Here is a 19,229-nt window from a genome sequence, read left to right as displayed (position 1 = left end):
ATCTCCTCTATGAACTTCCATTTTAACAAAATGTATAACATGACAACATACTATATGGGCTTAATAGGAATTCTGGCGTTGTCATATCATGTTTACAAGATGGGTTTGCCTTTGTATTTCTCAGTAATTATACAATAAACACTGGAACCTGTCTTCATATACCTCACCACCACGGATAAACACAAACTGGTAGTAAACATAGTCAGATGGGTGATGCTCAGTACTATTGTGCAACTCGGGGAGTGATGTTGACATGTGGTTTAAAGCTCAGAATAAAGCTTGTAAGAATCAATCAATCTTTACAGAAGACTGAGAATTAAGAGTATTTTGTCAAAATTTACCTGATTTTTTACTGTAAGGATGTAAGCAAACATCTGTAATTCTACAGTCTCCAATCTGGACCTGAAGTGTAAAAACATAGATTAAAATGCTTTGAGTGTGCAGAGAGTATGTGTTTTTATGTACCTGTTTTACACACACACACACACACACACACACACACACACACACACACACACACACACACACACACACACACACACACACACACACACACTATAATATAAACAGACTCACAGAAGAGTTGTAATTCTGAGTATTGTCCCAGAGTGACCTTTTTTAGTTTGGCCAGCCAATCAACAGCATGATGTGATCACACTATAAACCACACAGCTCTGTTTGACGGTGTGTGTCTGCTCCAGCAGCGATCCCACCCACACTGACTGGGTGTGTGTATGAGTGTGTGCACATGTGCAGACACATTACAGTGTGCTATTGTGTTTCACATTTGCTGCCAATCCATCTTGTATTATAATGATTGTCAAATGAGCACATTTGGAATTGACAAGTCTACTTTTTTAGTTGTTTATGATGGGTTGATATTCGTTGTAAATAAATCATTCAGATGCTTGTGCCTGTCTGTTTAGGTGTGACTGTGTTTGTGTGTCATACCCCCTGCAGAGAAGGAGGATGGTATCTTTCCCACATATGGGAGATGACAGCTGTCAGTGACAACACACACACACACACACACACACACACACACACACACACACACACACACACACACACACACACACATACACACACAAACATCAATGCATCCAGGCACACACAGGTACATGCAAATTGAAAAGTGATTTTACTGTCTCATGCACACAACTCAGATAAACTTTACACGGTGAGAAATTATCCCTGAAAATCAATCAACACTCAATCTGTGCGCTGTATGACGTTCTAGACAATTAGGACTCTTGCCGTGTGTTTATTTCTTTTGGTTTAAAGAAAACACACACACACATACACACACTCACACACACACGCACACACACATAAAAACATTCAGATGCACACTTGCCAGTTAGTGTGTGTTACTGGGCAGCTGTTTTCTATTTCATTGGGACTGTTTTTCAGGAACCATAACAAACAGGCACCGCACTCACCAGTCGGGTTCACACAGGTAGAGAAACCATAAGCTTTACCTTTACTTCACAAATAATTTGTGTCCCATGTTAAGCCTGCTATCAAACAGGGTTGCTGTTGCTTTACAATGTTGAGGATTCAGCCAACATTGCATTATTTTTATATGGAATATGAGTCCACAAAACCAATAATATAATCTTTACTGCAGTGTCCTGGGGTGAGAAAAACTTTTTTGCAGGTTCCAACAATTTAAGTCTGGCCAAGTGCTACGAGCTGATATATGTGAAACAAGCATGAATACGATGGTTTCAAGCGGTCGAGTCTGCTTCCAGCTCCAGTCAGACTGGTGCTCATCTCCATGCAAAGTCAGCTATCATTTAACAGAAGACGGTTTTATGGCTGTGTACAGCTATTGATAAATTGAAATTTAGAGATTGCTCCTTCTTGGACTGTGGTACTATTATTCTTTATTCATTTCCTGTTCTTCTTGGCTCTTTACTCTGTATGTATTTATTTATTTGTTTTTTAGCAACAACAGTTTGTTCAATTTCTTTTCATGTTCATGTTCATTATCAACTAGATGCTATGAGTTTCAACTCAGTCTTTGTTGAACTGTCTAAATTGGTGTCACATGGTCATGGTACTGTAACAAGTTGAGAACTTCAGCTGGTTTCCATTATGACACAGACCACTATTTACGCAAATGCTGTTAATTGCAATTTAAATGGTGTGGTCGGAAGGAAACGTAACAGTTAGTAGCTGGGGATATAATTAACATGCAGTAGCGTCTTTACACATGTGTCAGTGCGTCATATGGGCAAGACGGCACATGGATGCACCATTCACATGTAAATGCTACAGCATTTGAGTACAAATTTGTGTGTGTTTAGGTGTATTCTGCTTATAAAAGTAAATACTACACACGACCACTTATGTTCTACTGTGCCCCTAAACACATTACCGTAATGTTAACCAGTCTCTAATGTTTAGCACGTGATGCAGCCACATGTTAGACATTAAACTACAAATGTAAGGCAAAAACGGCACAAGTTAATCACTGCAACACGTAGATCTTACTGATCAATGACTACCTGGGATAAATCCCCCAAATGTTGAACTACAGCAGAGATCGTCAGATTTGTCTTGGGGATGCCCCTGCAAGTCAAAAGCTTTTTCTTTTTTCTACTGGTATGAAATGTATTATTTTGTGATAATACATTTTCAATGTTGACTATCAAAGAGCTGCTCCTTAATGTAGATGTATGTACAATTATTATTATAAATGGTATGATTTAATTACAATTATGTACATGATACAGCAAATATTGGCTGTATGGATGGATGTCTTGTCTAGTTTGGGCATCCTAACATCCTAATACATTTGTATACACAAGTTTAACAGCAGACGTACATAGTGTAAATACAGGAAAAAGTAACAGGCTGAAAAAAAAAGAGTTAACAACAGTTAAAGGGGAGAAAGGAGAGACAGCAGCTGGCTCTACATCCATCTTATGTAAACTGAGATGTGGTGTTTCAAAACGTACTAATATAAAAGCTCCACTCACTCCCACATGATCTCTCCCCATCTCCATTTCCCTTCCCAGCTTCTTATGCTGTCACCCACTTGAACTATCTCTTTCTCTCTCTTGTTGTGCAGACAATGCCAAAGAGTAAAAGTGCACCATTAGCGTGTTATCCTCTCCTACTAGGATAATTTATGACAACTGCGTGTGGAAACAGCTTTCATATACAAGTGACGAGAAGAGTAATTTCATGGACAGTAATGGGCCAGCTATGGGTGAACAAAGGCAATATGGCCATAAGATGTGGTTGTAAAATGGGGAGTTAGAAGACATGACACATGTATAGTCCATGAGAGTTAAAGGTGGTCAAAATGATGAGGCGGTTAACGTGGACAAAAGGAGTCGAAAACTGAGCCAAATATTGCTTCTCTACAGAGGGAGCCCTACAGTTGAGCATGGCGATGGATTTATGCTACTTTCACATCATTCAGTTCCACTACTGGACTCATGTTTCTAGGCTGAATAATTGTTGATATATTGGATATTTTATGCTGCAGTGGAATGACCATAGTGGAACAGACCTATCACAGTGTTTGTACCAACATTGTCCAACATTATTCCACAGTAAGCAGCTCTATCTGTAATAAGACGTATTAACACTTATAAAATCCCATTATTTCTGACCACGCTAGCAGTAGAACCAGCAATGTCAACTGAATTGTCCGTCCACCACTTTAGAATATTATTAATAACCATTAATGGTCCCCACGATGAATCTTAATGACTCTGGTGATCGCCTGAATTTTCAACGAGTACAACCCCCACCCACACCTTGTATGTAGTGGTGATTACCAAATGTTTGTCAAGATAACACGCTACATTCAGCAGTTAACAAGGTACAAATTGTACCTGCTAAGCATCAGCTTGTTTTCGTTGCCATTATGAGCATGTTAGCATGATGACAGTGTTTGATTAGCTCAACACACTGTTGTTCCTAATTACAGCCTTACAGAGCTGCCTGCACGTCTGTAGCCCCTTAAGACAAAACAAATTTTTGACCCCTGGACAATTTGTGTTTATTTGCGACAAACAGCCAATATAGAGCAGCTGTGGAGATGTTAGCTGTAAACTAGCTTGCCGTAGACGCACTGACCAAGTCAGCGAAAGAGTGCCTTTGTGTTTATGTTCAGCTCAACCTCCGACAGCTCAGAACTCATCAGAAACTGCAACTCCTGTTTCCCTTGAGTGGATCTCTTTTTTCCTTGTCTCATAAATACATAATACTCCAAAATAAGTGTAATTTTGTGAGTCTTTGTTTAATTTGTACAGCCCTGGACGACGATCTGTCTAGCCTCGCCTTTCCATTGACTATGTATGCAATTGCGCCACTTCAAAAATCGGCTTTGTAGAAACAGATGTTTTCTGATAAGACCTCCTCTGTCAGGACTGAGTGGATGTGGACAGGCTGTGCTTAATTGTTTTGGGTTATTCTTTTGGCCTATTATGGCTTTATTAGACTGTGATAGAGAGGAAACAGGTGAGAGAGAGGGGAGGACATGCAGCAAAGGGGCACACGGGCTGGAATCTGGGCTACTTTGGTAACGATACACGCTGTCCCAAGTGAGCCACCGGGGCGCCACATGCTGTGCTTAACTGACATCTACCTCATTCTCTTGCAAGCTTGTTGCATCTGTTATCTAGAGATAACCTATGCCTTTAAGTGGCTGTCACACACACTTTGCGTGTGAATTGATTTTTCACTGCTTTATATCCTGGTGTGTCCAAGTATTAAATCATGAAGCTCGGTGACCTCACATATTTGCCAGAATAGCCCCACCCATCATCAATCTGAGCAGAGCTGTAATTGGACAGAATTAATTTCAAACACCTGTGTGGGTGCGCAGGGCTTTCTGCCTCTTCACTGCCACTAGAGGTAAGTAGCACTGTAATGGAAAAAGTGATTATAGCCACCGTTAAATTCAATAATTAGCTGTGTGATTAAGTCATGTTAGGAAAAACTGCAATACATGTGGTGTTCGCCATGATGCATTTAAGCAGCTGTATGTTTAACTGCAAGCTCTTTTTAGAAACAATGGGAGTCTGTGACTTGTGGGAGTCACAGCAGACCTGCCTCTCCTCCTGACTTCACATAAGAGACAGCTGTAGCTTAGAGTTTGTGGCAGCATGCATTCATTGGTTCAGGCTTTTCATAGGCAATAAGTCAGAAAACCATAAAACAACACCAGTGTTATCTTTTAAATGGGAGGGTGCACATGTCACCAGTACCACAGCCATAGCCTGGACTGCTATTACAGCTGCTATTGTGAATAGCATGTGAATCTTCTTTACAGCATGTTTAGGTGTGGTCCGCAGTGAGGCTCACCACAGCTCTGCACAGAAACACTCTCTAATGGAAGTTAATGCACTGGTGCTGCACAGTGTGCTGATCGTGGTTAAATCTGTCTAGAGTCGATTGACCACATCATTATGATAAGCAAGGCCCATGTATCAGATGAGGACATTAATAGGTTGCGTATGCAAGCTCTTAAGTGATGCAAAGTGGTTGTGCCCGTCAAGCTAAAATCTTATAATAAGGCTGTTATGGTTCCTTTGAGAGTATTTCCCCACATGCAAATGATAAATCATGGCACTGACTGAAAGCATATGTGTACAATAGCACAATCCTCTATGGAGCACTGTACATTACATACTTTAGGTTTTTTGATAAGTAATCCTAGTTAATCCTTTGTGAACGAATGTGGCCACAAAAACAAGTCATTTTTACTGACATGAATTTGATAAAAAATTTACCTCAAAAAACGTGCACTTGTCGTACAATGTTTCCAGAGTCAGAGCGATGGAGAAGATGTTTTTTATTTTCTGGTCTGTACTGTCAGTGTAGCTTCAGGTAGAAATAAACCATGCCATAAGTACATAAGAACTGAGGATCTTAAGCACAGTAGCAGACACTGAGTTGACTTCACCCCAAGCTTGTCCCAGGCAATGTATTATAAGCGGGAGGCATTATAACCAAAGCCTTGTCATGTTGGAACATGGCTCACGCTGTAAAGTGGCTCCCCATGTCGACTCTGATTAAATGGAGCAGAGGACTTTAGCAGGTTGACCTCTAGCTGCATTACTGCAGTTACTCATGGAGAAGGGAGGACCTGCTAGTGTGACCCAGCGCTGTCAGCTAATCCTACAGGACTGAGGAAAGCCAACACACTCATTAAACACTGAAGTTGTTTCTTCTTGTTGTTCTTCAGAAGTGGTGGGAGCTAATTATCAAGTATCAAACGGCTTAATCATTTACCGTCAGCCCTCCCTGCAGAGCGGACGCATGCTAGCACATTCCCCGAACTGTTTACTCCCCTACATTTGGCAAAGATCTTTTTTCTCAGTTTTTTTCAGTACAACAAGTTTCTTTTGATTTTTGCTCAGGTGAAAAACAAAACACTTTCATGGTCAAAACTCTTAAGATATAATATGATCTGAATGAGACACATATTTTAAATTTTGATCCACTAAAAGTGTCACATACACATACAACACATACCTAATGTAAACATGAGCATCCATATATTTCTCGCTATACATGGTACCAGAATGACTGTAAGAGAAGATCTGAATGGCTTCCCTTGTCTTGTGTCTGATCTCTCTGCTGTTTCCCAACTATTAATGTTAGTGGTGCCATATGTTTGGCTCCTGTTGCTGCAGTTTACCATGATGTATGTACTGGGTTGAGAGAGCCAATAAACAGCAAACTAGCTGGAAGAGCAGGGAGACGATGATGACGTAATGTTGCCTGTACTACAAACACTGAACATTAGCTACTATGAAGCAGGAAAAACAACAGCCGAGCCTTACTGCTGTTTGCTGGATCAAAGAATCTACTTTTCACAGTGATAGATGATGGATTCTTTCAATTTATATATCATTAGACAACATATGGAACAACTCCTATGTAGAGTATAACAGATACAGTACTTCCTATCAAGCCTCTGTAAATATTGAATACAAAGGATTTACAGAGAAAGGTTCTACAATACAAAGAGAAATTACTCTCCTGAAGGCATTTTTGATACTAGAAGACCTTGAGAGCTCAAGTATTTGCACAATACCCTGACTAAGTTGAAATTTAATGGACATTTATCCCTTTTCTTATACCACAGTTCTGGATTTATGACCTTCAGCTGAAGTAATTTTGAAAGACTTGTTTTATGGATGCACAAAAGTGGGAAATTATGAGCAGGATTTAAAGCAGAAATCAGACTAGCTCATAATGCTTTTCACAGAAGATTTCAGACTCTGGGAAGGCTGTTAGAAAATGAGCGTTTCTGTCTAGACAAGGTATGAAAAAGCAACTGGAGAAGCTGGACTGTTTTATTGGCTATAGCCATTTGCTTCCTGGTTGTTTTGGGTTGAATGTGTCTCATGGGAATGGGATACACCTGCTCAGAGAGGGCGTGTGTGTGTGTAGTTGGAGATATGATTTTGGTTTTGTGTCTGTCTTTGCTGATATGAGTGTGTCTTCTGCGTTTTCTGTTCTGTGTGCAAGTTAAGCCCCACTGTGTGACTTCATTAAATTATTACCACCTAGAGATCCATCCATCCATCCGTCTGTTGCCTATACTGCTTATCCTTGAGGGTCATGGGGGGCTGGAGCCAATTCCAGCGAACACTGGGCAAGTGGTGGGCTAAACCCTAAACTGATCACCAGTCAATCACAGGGCCGACTCATAGAGACAGACAACCATTTATGCTCATATTCACTCCTACTGGCAAAAAAGAGAAGAAAAAGAAAAGCTGAGATAATTCTGTTCAGCATCAGTTTTTGGTTACCTAAGAAAGGAACCATCAACAGAATATGGTTGTATAAACAAAGCTCCACACTGACTTACAAATAACGACATAAATACAAAATGTAACTTAAAAAACCTGAAAAAATGAAAAAAGGGAGCAGTAAGTAGTAACCCACCCATTGTGATTGTGGTGATGAAACACTGAACAGAGCTCAGCAGTTTGATCCATGTAACAGAAAATGTACTCATCCTGTGATACCTCAACTGAAGCATCACTGAAATCTGTCCTACGCACTCTTGAGATCAGGAGCTACAACAGCCAACTACAGCTCAAAGACCCTTCCTGTGGTTTAACATAACGGAATAGATGAGAGCCAGAACAACCGCAGCGCTCTGCAGGTAGACCATCTGATTGCTTAAAAGAGAAACATCTGTTGAATAGATGTAAGACTTCAGTGGAAGCACTGCTGCTTGTTTGAGAACAAGGTGTAACAAAGTGTGACAGGGGTGGCCATTTGGCTGGCTTGCGTCTGCATCTGTCTTTCTGCAAGTGTCGGCTTGCTTGTGTGTGTGTGTCCAGGTGTTATGGGAGGAGAAGACAGTGGCAGGAAATTCTTCTTGATAGCAAGAACCAAAAGGTGTCGACTGACTGACCGGCAGGCTGGTTGAACTGCCGTTTTGTGACTTGCTGTCTGGGTGGCTGACCTGCTGGTTAGCTAACATTATTGGCCATTGGGCAGCCAGCTGATTGGATGGCTTGGACAGTTACTGGCTGGTTGATGGATGACGTTTGCAGACCGCCAGTCAGCTTGGGAACGGGGAGGTTAGGTGATGTGGGGGTGTGTTGTGTGTTGTTAACAAGGCTGAAACAACATGATCACCCACTTAGTTTCCTCTCCGTATCTATTTACAGCCAATCCCTGCATCCTAAAGAGCCACGCTGAAGACTTTATCTAAACCAGAAAAAAAGTTACAAAGAGTTAACCGTGGAAACATTTCCTCCAACAAATTAGATTCTTCAGAAAACAAAGAAGTCAAGCTCTCTATATTTTCTCACAGTGGTAAGAAGAAAATTATAGGTGCCATTTAAATCTGATTTTCTACATGTCATCATCATGTTATAATTCTTGAGACATTTTCTAATGTATGTTTGTATGTGGGTTACATAAATCTTTTAAATAAAGATCTTTAAGTCTTTTTTAATTTTACTTATTTTCTCTGTAAGTATAAAATATATTAGAAATATGAAATGTTACTTTTTGTTGTCTGGGCAACAAAGAAACTGAGTAAAAATAGATGTGACAATCCAGGCTGCAAGATGTCATGTTGTGAGGGATTATTTCCTGGAACATTTCTTCGTGCGGATGATTGGCTGTAAGCAGAGCGTAACATCATGCACAAACTGATTTAAAAACACTCAACTTAAGCTAACTGAAATAACGATAAAACTGAAACTCTGACAGAACCAAATAAAGCCCTTGTCATTACTGTGATGGATTGTAGAGATCAGGCAATTTTCAGGTTTTTGGAAGTTGTTTTTATACTGTGCAGGAGTGGAATAGCAACAAATGGCTTCTGGAGGCAAGAAAACAAGCCTGGTATCTCTGTTACACTGCAGGCCAGGGGTGATGCAAGGAGATTTCCTATTGTAAACCCCTACTTTGAACAGTCCAATTGATAGACATAACTAATAATAAATATAGAAAAGACCCATTTACAATAAGCACATCCACAGTGCAGAAGCTGCCTCTACGAATATCAGCCAGAGTCTCAGCTTATGTTAGCACATCTATCCTGCACCTCATTGGATTTGGGGAAGTTTACACTCCAGCAACACCAGCCAGATCCAAAATATTACTCAAGCATTGCATTGCCAAACACACTGGCAAAGCCCTTTCAATCAAAACTGAAAATACAAACAAAAAAGCACAAAATTATACGGTCTCTTATCCAAGTAAGGTTACGTAACATTTAGCTAAGAGTTATGTTTGCATGAAATAGCCCAATATATTTCACATTTTCCCCTAAACATAACTTTTAATAATAGGACATTTAATAATAGCACATTTAAGATTATTAAAATATTTACAAATATTGACAAAATGTGATCATTGATTATTATTGTTATTCTTCTAAATATCTTCTTTACAATCTGTATTTGTTTCTAAGTGTCCAATGCTACTCTTTCCTCTGCATCTTATTTATTGTTGCTGTTGGACACCATGTAGTAATCAGTGCATATAAAGGTGTATACTGTATGCTTCATATATATGTTCCAATTACTAAAAGACAATTAGGCCATCTACTCGGAACATTAACTTATCTTCCTTATTAATGCTCTCTGCACAATCTACATTGTGAAACCAGGATGTTATAGGATATTGAGGTGGGGAGCATAGAGCCCTGGGAACATAGGTATACTCCCAAATAGAAATAAGAAACATGCTTTTGTTAGCATATCCCATTGTTTCCAAAATTACAAAGATTTCTGAGTGGCAAATGTGTAAATTGTATATGTGCCATGCAAGAACAAAAAGCTGGCATATCAACGTGAACTGAAGTCTGCTAGGCTCAGCAAACAGTCAGGTAGTATACTATGCTTTAAAGTCTGAGGTTGAACCAATGTTTGATCGAATGTAAGCGCTCCATAGTACCTTCCATTTGCTATCCTTCCATTCTAAATGAAACTAGTCCTAATTTGATTTAACAAATCTGTTCCCTGTATAAGCCCAGAGGGTCAAATGTGGAATCCAAATGTGACCACAATAATCATGTTGAGCGAAATGTCGACCAAAATATCTCATAACAGTCATGAACCTTTTCACTCAGAATCATAAAGATCCTAACAAGTTCTCTTGTAATCCCTTCATATTGATTTGGCAAAACATCTTTCCTCCTGAACAGCAGGGCTCTTTTCTTTTTCAGCTGGATTGGCTTCTGTCTGCAGGGAGAATCACAAATTGAACAGTTTGAAGTTTCCCACTGCTGCTTTATTTGAATAATAACAGATCTTATTTCTCACTCTGGACAAGATCACAGTAAGCTGACAAAATGAAAATCACTTCAATTTGTCTGCGTTGTCTCCGTTTTTATTTTTCAGAGTGGCCGCCAGTTACAACACACGGCTTGATGAAAAGGAGAGAATGGCCAAATCCTTACATAAATACAACAGACACAGTGGAGTTTGGTGTTGGGTGGCTGTGCAGGCCCTACTGCGGTTACAATGTGAAATAGAGATTACAAACTGTGTCACTCCAATCAGTTAGCGGTAAAATCCAAGTTCCACCTCAAAGTGATTGGTCTGATATAAACCTTTTCCAGTTCCTGCATCAGGAAGAAACTTTCTCTTCTTATCAAACCTGTCGACAATTGCAATGGCAACATTTTTCTCTCCTCAAAATCTATGAAAAGGCTTCCTTGTTAGTCGCTGAGAAACAAAATTGAACACCACCATTTTCTTTGACAACAATGAGATGTGATGACAGTATGCTTACTTACACGCAATCAGTTTTTTTATATATATAAAAGACTAAATCAACATATTAAAATACTACACATCTCCTGGATATACCGTCTCTGACAAAGGTTCATTTGTTCCTGAACTAGAGGACTCCACAGAGTCCTCCTCTGTGATAAGAGTAGGTGTGAGGGGAGTCTGAACAGTACTCTGACTAGACATTTTGCTTATTTAGATAAATTGGTCCAGTCTCTGCTGATAAGATTATGTCTGTGGCTTTGTTTGTGCATGTCCATCCCCAGAGCTATGTGTGTGTCCACGTATGTTATCAGATGCGAACAATTAAGAGCTGCACTGGTCTCCATCATTTCCTCTGAGTGGGAGACAGTGTAAGAACAGCAGTGGGGTTTCTGCGGGCAGCTGAATGTGTTTAGGAGGATGAAAGATTGTGTGTGAGAGAGGCTGTGTGTATGTGTAGGTTATTGTGCAACAGGTCTCATTTGGCATACTGTTTCTGTGCCTCAATGAACTGACTACAGTGTTAGCTATGTTTACGTGCGTCATATAGTCTCTGCTGCTACTGGTTAGCTTTTAAGTGGTGCCAGGTTTAGGAACACTATAAGAAATAAGCACACAAATAAACACAAATAAAGATATTTTAATTGTAAATAGTAATAGTTAAGTAATAGTAGTGTCGTAGGATTTCTGAATGGATATTTATTTGATTTCTCAGCATCTCAGAACAAACAAATGGGCATCTTACCTCTCCATCACTCACACTTATTCTCATTTGTTCTGTACACAACCCCTGACTAACAGCTTCTTGTGCTACTGTGTTAGCTCAGTGATTTAATTAAGTCTGTTGCTGGGCAGCAGCTCTGACTCGCTTTGATGTCATGCTTTGCCCACTGAACGATCCACAGATTCACATGAACTAACATGCACATGTGTGGCAGAAGTTTTAAACAGTAAACTAAAGCATCATCTAAAGGGTCTGATAGCGATGTATATTACTATTGTCTCTTTGCTAAAAATCTAAAATAAACTTGTCTGTATTTATCAAACTTAGGTTAATGGACATTTTGCTAACTACTTGGACATCAATAATCTTTGTTTATCAAGGCCTCAAAACGTGCATTGTATTGTAATGGTCAACCTTGAGAGGGTGATAATAAACTTTACACACAGATTTGAACTGAATAGCTACTGTTTTGTTTTTTCCAACTGTGATGATTTGATGAACAAAACTGTTACTGGTGTTGTTTGAGAAGAGTCTCTGAACTCTGTATCATATCAATGTGAAACTTAATCCAAATACATTGCAGCTGGGGAATTATGCCGTTTGCAGATACTGTATATCACAGTTAAAAACATTCTCTCTCTTATCAGTTTGGAAGAAAGAAAACCTGCCACATTAACACTGAAAGGATGATACTGGTTTATTATAATTTGTTATATAAATTACTTGTTAGTTTCAGCCATTGTTTATATTGCAATTACCAAATAAACCAAAAAAAAGACTTGTTTCTTATTTCTCTGCAGTTACATCCACAATGTTGCCAAATTGAGAGCACTCAGTAAGAGCAAGAGGAAAAATAGTCAGTCCTATTGTCTCCGTTCTTATCAATGTGAAACTCAAAACCAAGTCTTTATCCCAGAGCTACAGAATAATGATTAGAATATGAAAAAAGCTTCAGCTAATGGAAATAAACAAATGAAATTTTTGTAACTGACAGACATTAGTTATCAATCATTGCATGTCGCCCTGTTATTCAATCATCATTCATTCAATCATTCTTCTCAGATAAGAGGAATCAATGGTTTATTTAAATATAGTCTAGCTTTTCGTTGGTAGAAACCACCCAAATAGTCACACTGTACATTGCTAAGAAGTATTCATAACGAGCAACAAACATGAGCAATCAGATAATCAAGGCAAAACAATGGTGGTATTAAACATCCACTATTGTTTACAGATTTTGGGTTATGTGGCATATGGTGTAACCATTTGGCTATCAGGGCAGTCCCCTGCTGGCAGAAACAATGGCCAAAGCTACGAATACAAGACCCAAGTTGTAATGAACCAGAATTTGTTTTTAAAAAAGATGCCAACATCATGGAAGACACCATCCCACATTAACAGAGATTGGATTACATCCTGTTCTAGGCGTGCATCCATTATGTCACTGGTGCTATATCTTTAGGTGCAGGACATTACATCTGGACATACGTAGGCCCTGTCTAACACAGTAATCTGTCATTCTGCCCCATGCGGAGAGCGACCCAGCATGCTAAAGTATTCAGAGAGCAGTCAGCTGGATCCACAGCGCCCAGTGTACACCAAGAGAGTGGTTCACAGATGGTTGACACACCACAGATATCCAAGGAGAGATATATAACTCAAGAAAAGGTACGCCCATGCATGTCAGGTTCTTCAGCTCCTCACGAAACATCGCATATGGCAACATTTCTTTAAATATTTGTTTGAACATGAACATGGCCACAGATCTTCTTCTTGTGCATTCCAACGTGACAGGCATCTTTTTCGGCTCCTGGATCCCCCATCTGCACCTGCTACACAAATCACTGATTCAACTGAACACTGAATTTATATGTTCAAAGGTACTCTATTTTCATCACTCTATATCTGTAAGCTTTGCCTGACATTGACTCTTGACACTGCTGAATTTGTATAACTGAATGTGTCTTCAATCATAGATCAAACCAACAGTGCTAACTTTTTCAAATGCCATAGAAGCACGATGGTTCAGTGTTCTAAAGTGTGCCCCCCATCCGTTTTTGTAACATTTATGCAGTATATAAAAGCCATTTTATGTCCTGCGAACTGCTGGTCACGTTTTAAGACTTCAGTGTACGAATGTGGAGCACATGCCAGCTCTTACCATACTGAAGCACTGATATATTTGCTTTGAGACAAAACGATCCATTAGTGTAACCATTTTATGTAGCTTTGGTTTGGATGCACACCACCAACAGATGCTTTGTGTATCATTATCATCAGCATGGTTATAGCTGTTCATGAAAGCTTTATAACTTGGCCATGATTGAGACTGTACTTATGTCCAAAGAATATAAAGGCAAGACTGGACTGACATAGAGATCTATGATTGTGGTTACACACTACTGGTAATAAAGAGTGTTCAAAGAGTAACAGATTGTGGTGAATTATACTCTCATTTCACCAAGAGAGTGATCGGCTTGTGTACAGGAGGGTGAATCTTGGTCTGGCGGATGTATGGGAAAGCCAAGTGGGTGGCTAAGTGCTGAAAATGATCCACTGAAAGACATATTCCTCCTTTTGTGGAAATTAATTCAAAGCAGTTGCTGCCATTACATTTTCATGCCTCCGTGCTGTGACAGTGATGGCAAGAGGCATTATTATGTGTTTTTGGGTTGTGTTCTGTCTGCCCGTCCTATTCTCGTAAGCACAATATATCGGGAACGCCTGGACGGAATTTCATTACATCTGACACAAATGTTCACTTTTACCTAAGGATGAACTAACTAGATTTTTGGTAATCTGCTCCATTATGAACAATTACATTTTAATCAAAATTTTCATCACAGTCTGAAGAGGTTTGTCTGATAAACTATGTGAGAGCCACCGTTTTTCCTCCAAAAATACAAAAAAAAAAGCTCAAAACCCCAAACTTTAATATAGATATGAAACCTTTGTTTGCATACAGTACTGAACCAGTACAAAGATTCCTAATGGGATATAGCAGCACAATGAAAGTATCCTAAAATACTTTTGCACTAATCAATCTGATTTCGAAACAATTGTATGAAAACCCAATGAAAAACAATGTGGCAACATTTCTCTGCAGACACACAGGCGCACCACACACACACACACTTCTTCAAATTCAATGAAAATGAAAAACAATGTGGCAACATTTCTTTGCAGACACACACACACACACACACACACACACACACACACTCACATTTCTTCAAATTACAGATATCTGATGGTATCAGAGGAAATGAAACCACAGCTACTAATTTTACATTCACCTCAATAGAATGTCAAGTTTCAACACCCCAAAAACTCCAAACAAATTTCACATTTCTTAAAGTTATGACAACTGGATGAGTAGTGTTAAACACGTCACATTAACAGTTTCAGTGTGAAGAAATTCGGGAAGCATTAAATACTAGGGCTGTCAGTTGTTTGAAATAAATGAAATAACTGGATACTTAAACATGAAATCACAGAATTAATGCAGAATCTACGCAAGCATATTTAGATTTAAATACTATTGTTTGATAGTATGTTTTTCACTTTGAACACTTTGTGAACTACAGAATTGAAACACTCAACTCACTCAACAGTATACAAAATAAAACCATCAAGGCTTCAAAACTTACTGTCAGCTTGAAAGCCGAATTTCTTATGTGCACTAAAAGAAATAAGAAGAAAACCCAAGCCTCTAGGTCAAAGCACCACTTTAATTTCAAAACCATTGAGGACATTGAAATTAGTTCTATGTACACCTCCGTAGCATATGGCATTCAATTAGCAAAGACAGACTGAGACAAATCGCTATAAGATCTGAAGGGCTGCAGTTCTATCTACTATTTCCTATCCCACAGTATAGTGAGTATACGATGGTTACACCATGGTTTGGTGGCCTGACAACGGCGGCAGCCACAGAGGTAGTGGCTGTAGTCAGCTTTGGTGCTGAAACATGTATAAAAATATCAGAAACACACTCATATGGTTTGGAAATGAAGTGTTTGGTTTGGATTAAGAGCAGTGGACCTTGAAAGGACTGCTGTTTATGTTAATTTTTCCAAATCAATGAAGGAAATTACATGTTAACTTATCATATTATTAAATGAAATATATATTATTTAAAAAATGTATAGTCATACTGACAAGGATTTTGTGGATATGATCCAGAAAAGCTATTTCACTCTGGTTCCATTCAGTAGCTCGGTTCATTGAAATACCCTGAGCTGTGTGAGTCTTGTTATTACTGGTGTCAATTCATTCCACTGGCAATAAAATTCACTTGTATTTAACATCAAGAGAACTTTATTCAGTCTATTGTTTCCATTAAGTAGCTTCAAAAATCATTGTTAAGAGCAAAATCGTCACGTATTAAATTTGGCTCTGCATTGGACTAGAAGCATGTTGTATGTACAGGGGGAATACCATTACATCATGGCCAAATACTTGAATTTTCCCTCTAGAGGACTTGACAAGTGTCTGTGTCTAAAGCAACACGCTGCTGTGTTTCTTGGCACCAACGAATCTCAATGTAATTCCCTGACTCAACTTTGGCTGCGGTCCTGGAAACATATGCAACATGTGGGAGACATGACGACGGAGCAAGGGAGCAGAGTTATAGGGATGTGAAGAAGAGGCATGGATGGCTGAGGAATGAAGAGAGGAATGGGGGGGATGAAGATATCAATCAGTGGGGTGGGATAGAAACAAGAACACACATTTTGAAAGTAAAGAAATCACTTCAGCTGAGCAAACCTCGATCATCATTGTGAAAATGTAGATTTGTTTATAATGAATTCACAGGAATTAGACATATACTATACTCTAAGTGACATCATCTATTTTGGCGCTCTGTGCACATGCTGTTCTGCAGAGCGTCACTGAAGCTTGCTCATGCACCGAATCTACAGTAGGTATATTTTGCACAATTTGTAACAAGCACAAGTTTGCTTGTTAAATTTGACAGTTATTGTCCCTGAGGAAACATCTAGCATCAGCATGTGTGAATGCCTCTACTGACATGTACCATGACCAAATTTTTAAGTACAATTGGTGACTTATGCTTGCCAACTAATGCAATGTGAGCAGCAAAACCGAAGCGCAGCTGCATATTTAGCAATGTGCTCTGTGGGGGCGGCTTCTACAGTAGACAACTGTGTCAGGGATGTCCCACTATGGACAGTCTGACAGACTCATCCATTGTAACAAATAAAGATGTGCACAGTAGTCCAGACTTAACTTACTAAAGTAAGAACTTGCTTGCACATGAAAAGTTTGAACAAACTTTTCAAAGTTTATGGCATTTGTCTTGAAACCCTTAAGAACCCTGGGGATTGCATGACCTTCAGTAGATAATCATACAGTAATGCATACGGGATTTACCTCAGTTACAACATTTCACATGCCAAATGAGTCAAACCTACATACAAACCTACTACCAGGTAGGAGGATGCAAATGGCTACACCAAATATTTAGCATCTTATCAAATAATACCACAGTGTATGTACTTCACCTATGGTTGTAACATGCTATGCTACATATGAAGGACATAACTGAACATACTACATAGGACATACATTGGCTATATTAAATAGGCTGAGTTATCAAGAAGCTAGTGCAACGCGACTAACATACCATATTTATACAACTATTATAGAAAATACAGAAGATTCCACAATGTTCCACAATGCCAGGCCCCCCCCCCACCTCATTCGTAGGCGCAGGAGGGTTGTCGGATGCAGACGTTAAACAACTACAATAGCCATGTCATGAAAAAAAAGGAGAAAAATACAGAATCAGTTTTATCCGTCATGTACAATAAGTGCATAGAATTTGACTTGAAAAGCTACTGTTGAAATATGACAAGAAAATTACACAATACAGGAGTCTGAAAAGAGGTGCTGAACAGAAACAGCTGTAGTGAGGTAGGATAAATAACAAAACACTACCTGTTTGACTCTGGAAAAGTTCACCTCCTTGTGTTTTCATTAAATAAGATCAGCAGCTTAACCTTATGGAGCCACTCAATGCCCATGTATTAGACCACCTGTTGATCTTCCTGAAAGCTACAGAGATGCATTACTGGTATTTTCGGGTACATCAGGTTCCTCTGGCACTGAATATGGCATTTTCAGTCTTCATTTAAATCCTGGTCTGATTCTGAAGGGGGGAATGTACTGATTTTCAGTTGGTTAGGGCTCAGACCTGGATTTGATCAGTGATCATGGTGATGGATGGAGGGGTTTGCATCTCTCACTCTAACTTTCTCTCGCCGTTTCCCATGGGTCCCCCTCAGGCAACATCAATCAAAAGCATTGAAAATGAGATGAAGGTGCTGAAAGTATTAACATGAGTGGGATGAACTGGCACTTGATGAGGAAAGTGCATCTGACAACAGTTACTGGCTAATACACAACATGACACAGGGCAAAGAGCATTTTTGATTGCTTAAAGGTGCCAGTTGACTCTCAATGCTCTCGGTTCTTTGTGAATGGTTTTCTACTGTTACAGGCTTAGCTGGCCTGTCAAAGTGCAGGTTTATTGTTATATTTCAGAAAATAACAATGTTAATGGTCAGATAGTGTGATTTTATTGAAATGTTGAACTGATGGAACAAGGAACAAAGTCAGTACGACTCTTACTTGTACTGGGTGAATGTCTGTATAACTTTCATGGCAACATCCAGTAGTTGAGTAACATGATAAGAATGAATGGATTTCTTTGTACACTCTGTTGAATATTTTGATAGGCATCTCAACTGAAACAACTACTGGGTATGATGAGTCAAATGTGCTCTTTTACTGGGGATGAGTGAGCCATGAGCAAAGGCTGAGATCGAAAAAAAGGAGCAAATTATAAAAATCACAAAATACATTCATAGCTTATTAATAGAGTTTCTGAATATGATACATATCACACTTGTGAATCGGTGTTAAACAGAAGGACTGTGGATGGGCAAAGGTGAAGAATGTGCAATATCTTTTTTTAGCTTTTTTTAAAGTCTCTGGGTTCCCCTGTTCCCCTAACAGACCTGATGGGAGAGATAAAGAGAGAAGTGGGGGTAAGAGCAGTTAAGAAAGAAATAAGAGGAGAGGGACCGGGGAAAAACGGATAGACGAGTAAGCGATGGAGAAAGAAGGGGAAAAAAAAAGGAGGACAAACAGGGACGTGGAGGTTTGTGGAAGAATGTGAGAGAGTTAACACAATTTAAGAGAAGCAGATAAGGTGGGGGTCATTTAGGCAGCGAGCGTGTGTGTGTGCACGGCTC

Source organism: Pempheris klunzingeri, chromosome 8, assembly GCF_042242105.1.
Source record: "Pempheris klunzingeri isolate RE-2024b chromosome 8, fPemKlu1.hap1, whole genome shotgun sequence".
Lineage (NCBI taxonomy): Eukaryota > Metazoa > Chordata > Actinopteri > Acropomatiformes > Pempheridae > Pempheris > Pempheris klunzingeri.
Note: the sequence above shows the minus strand (reverse complement) of the source record.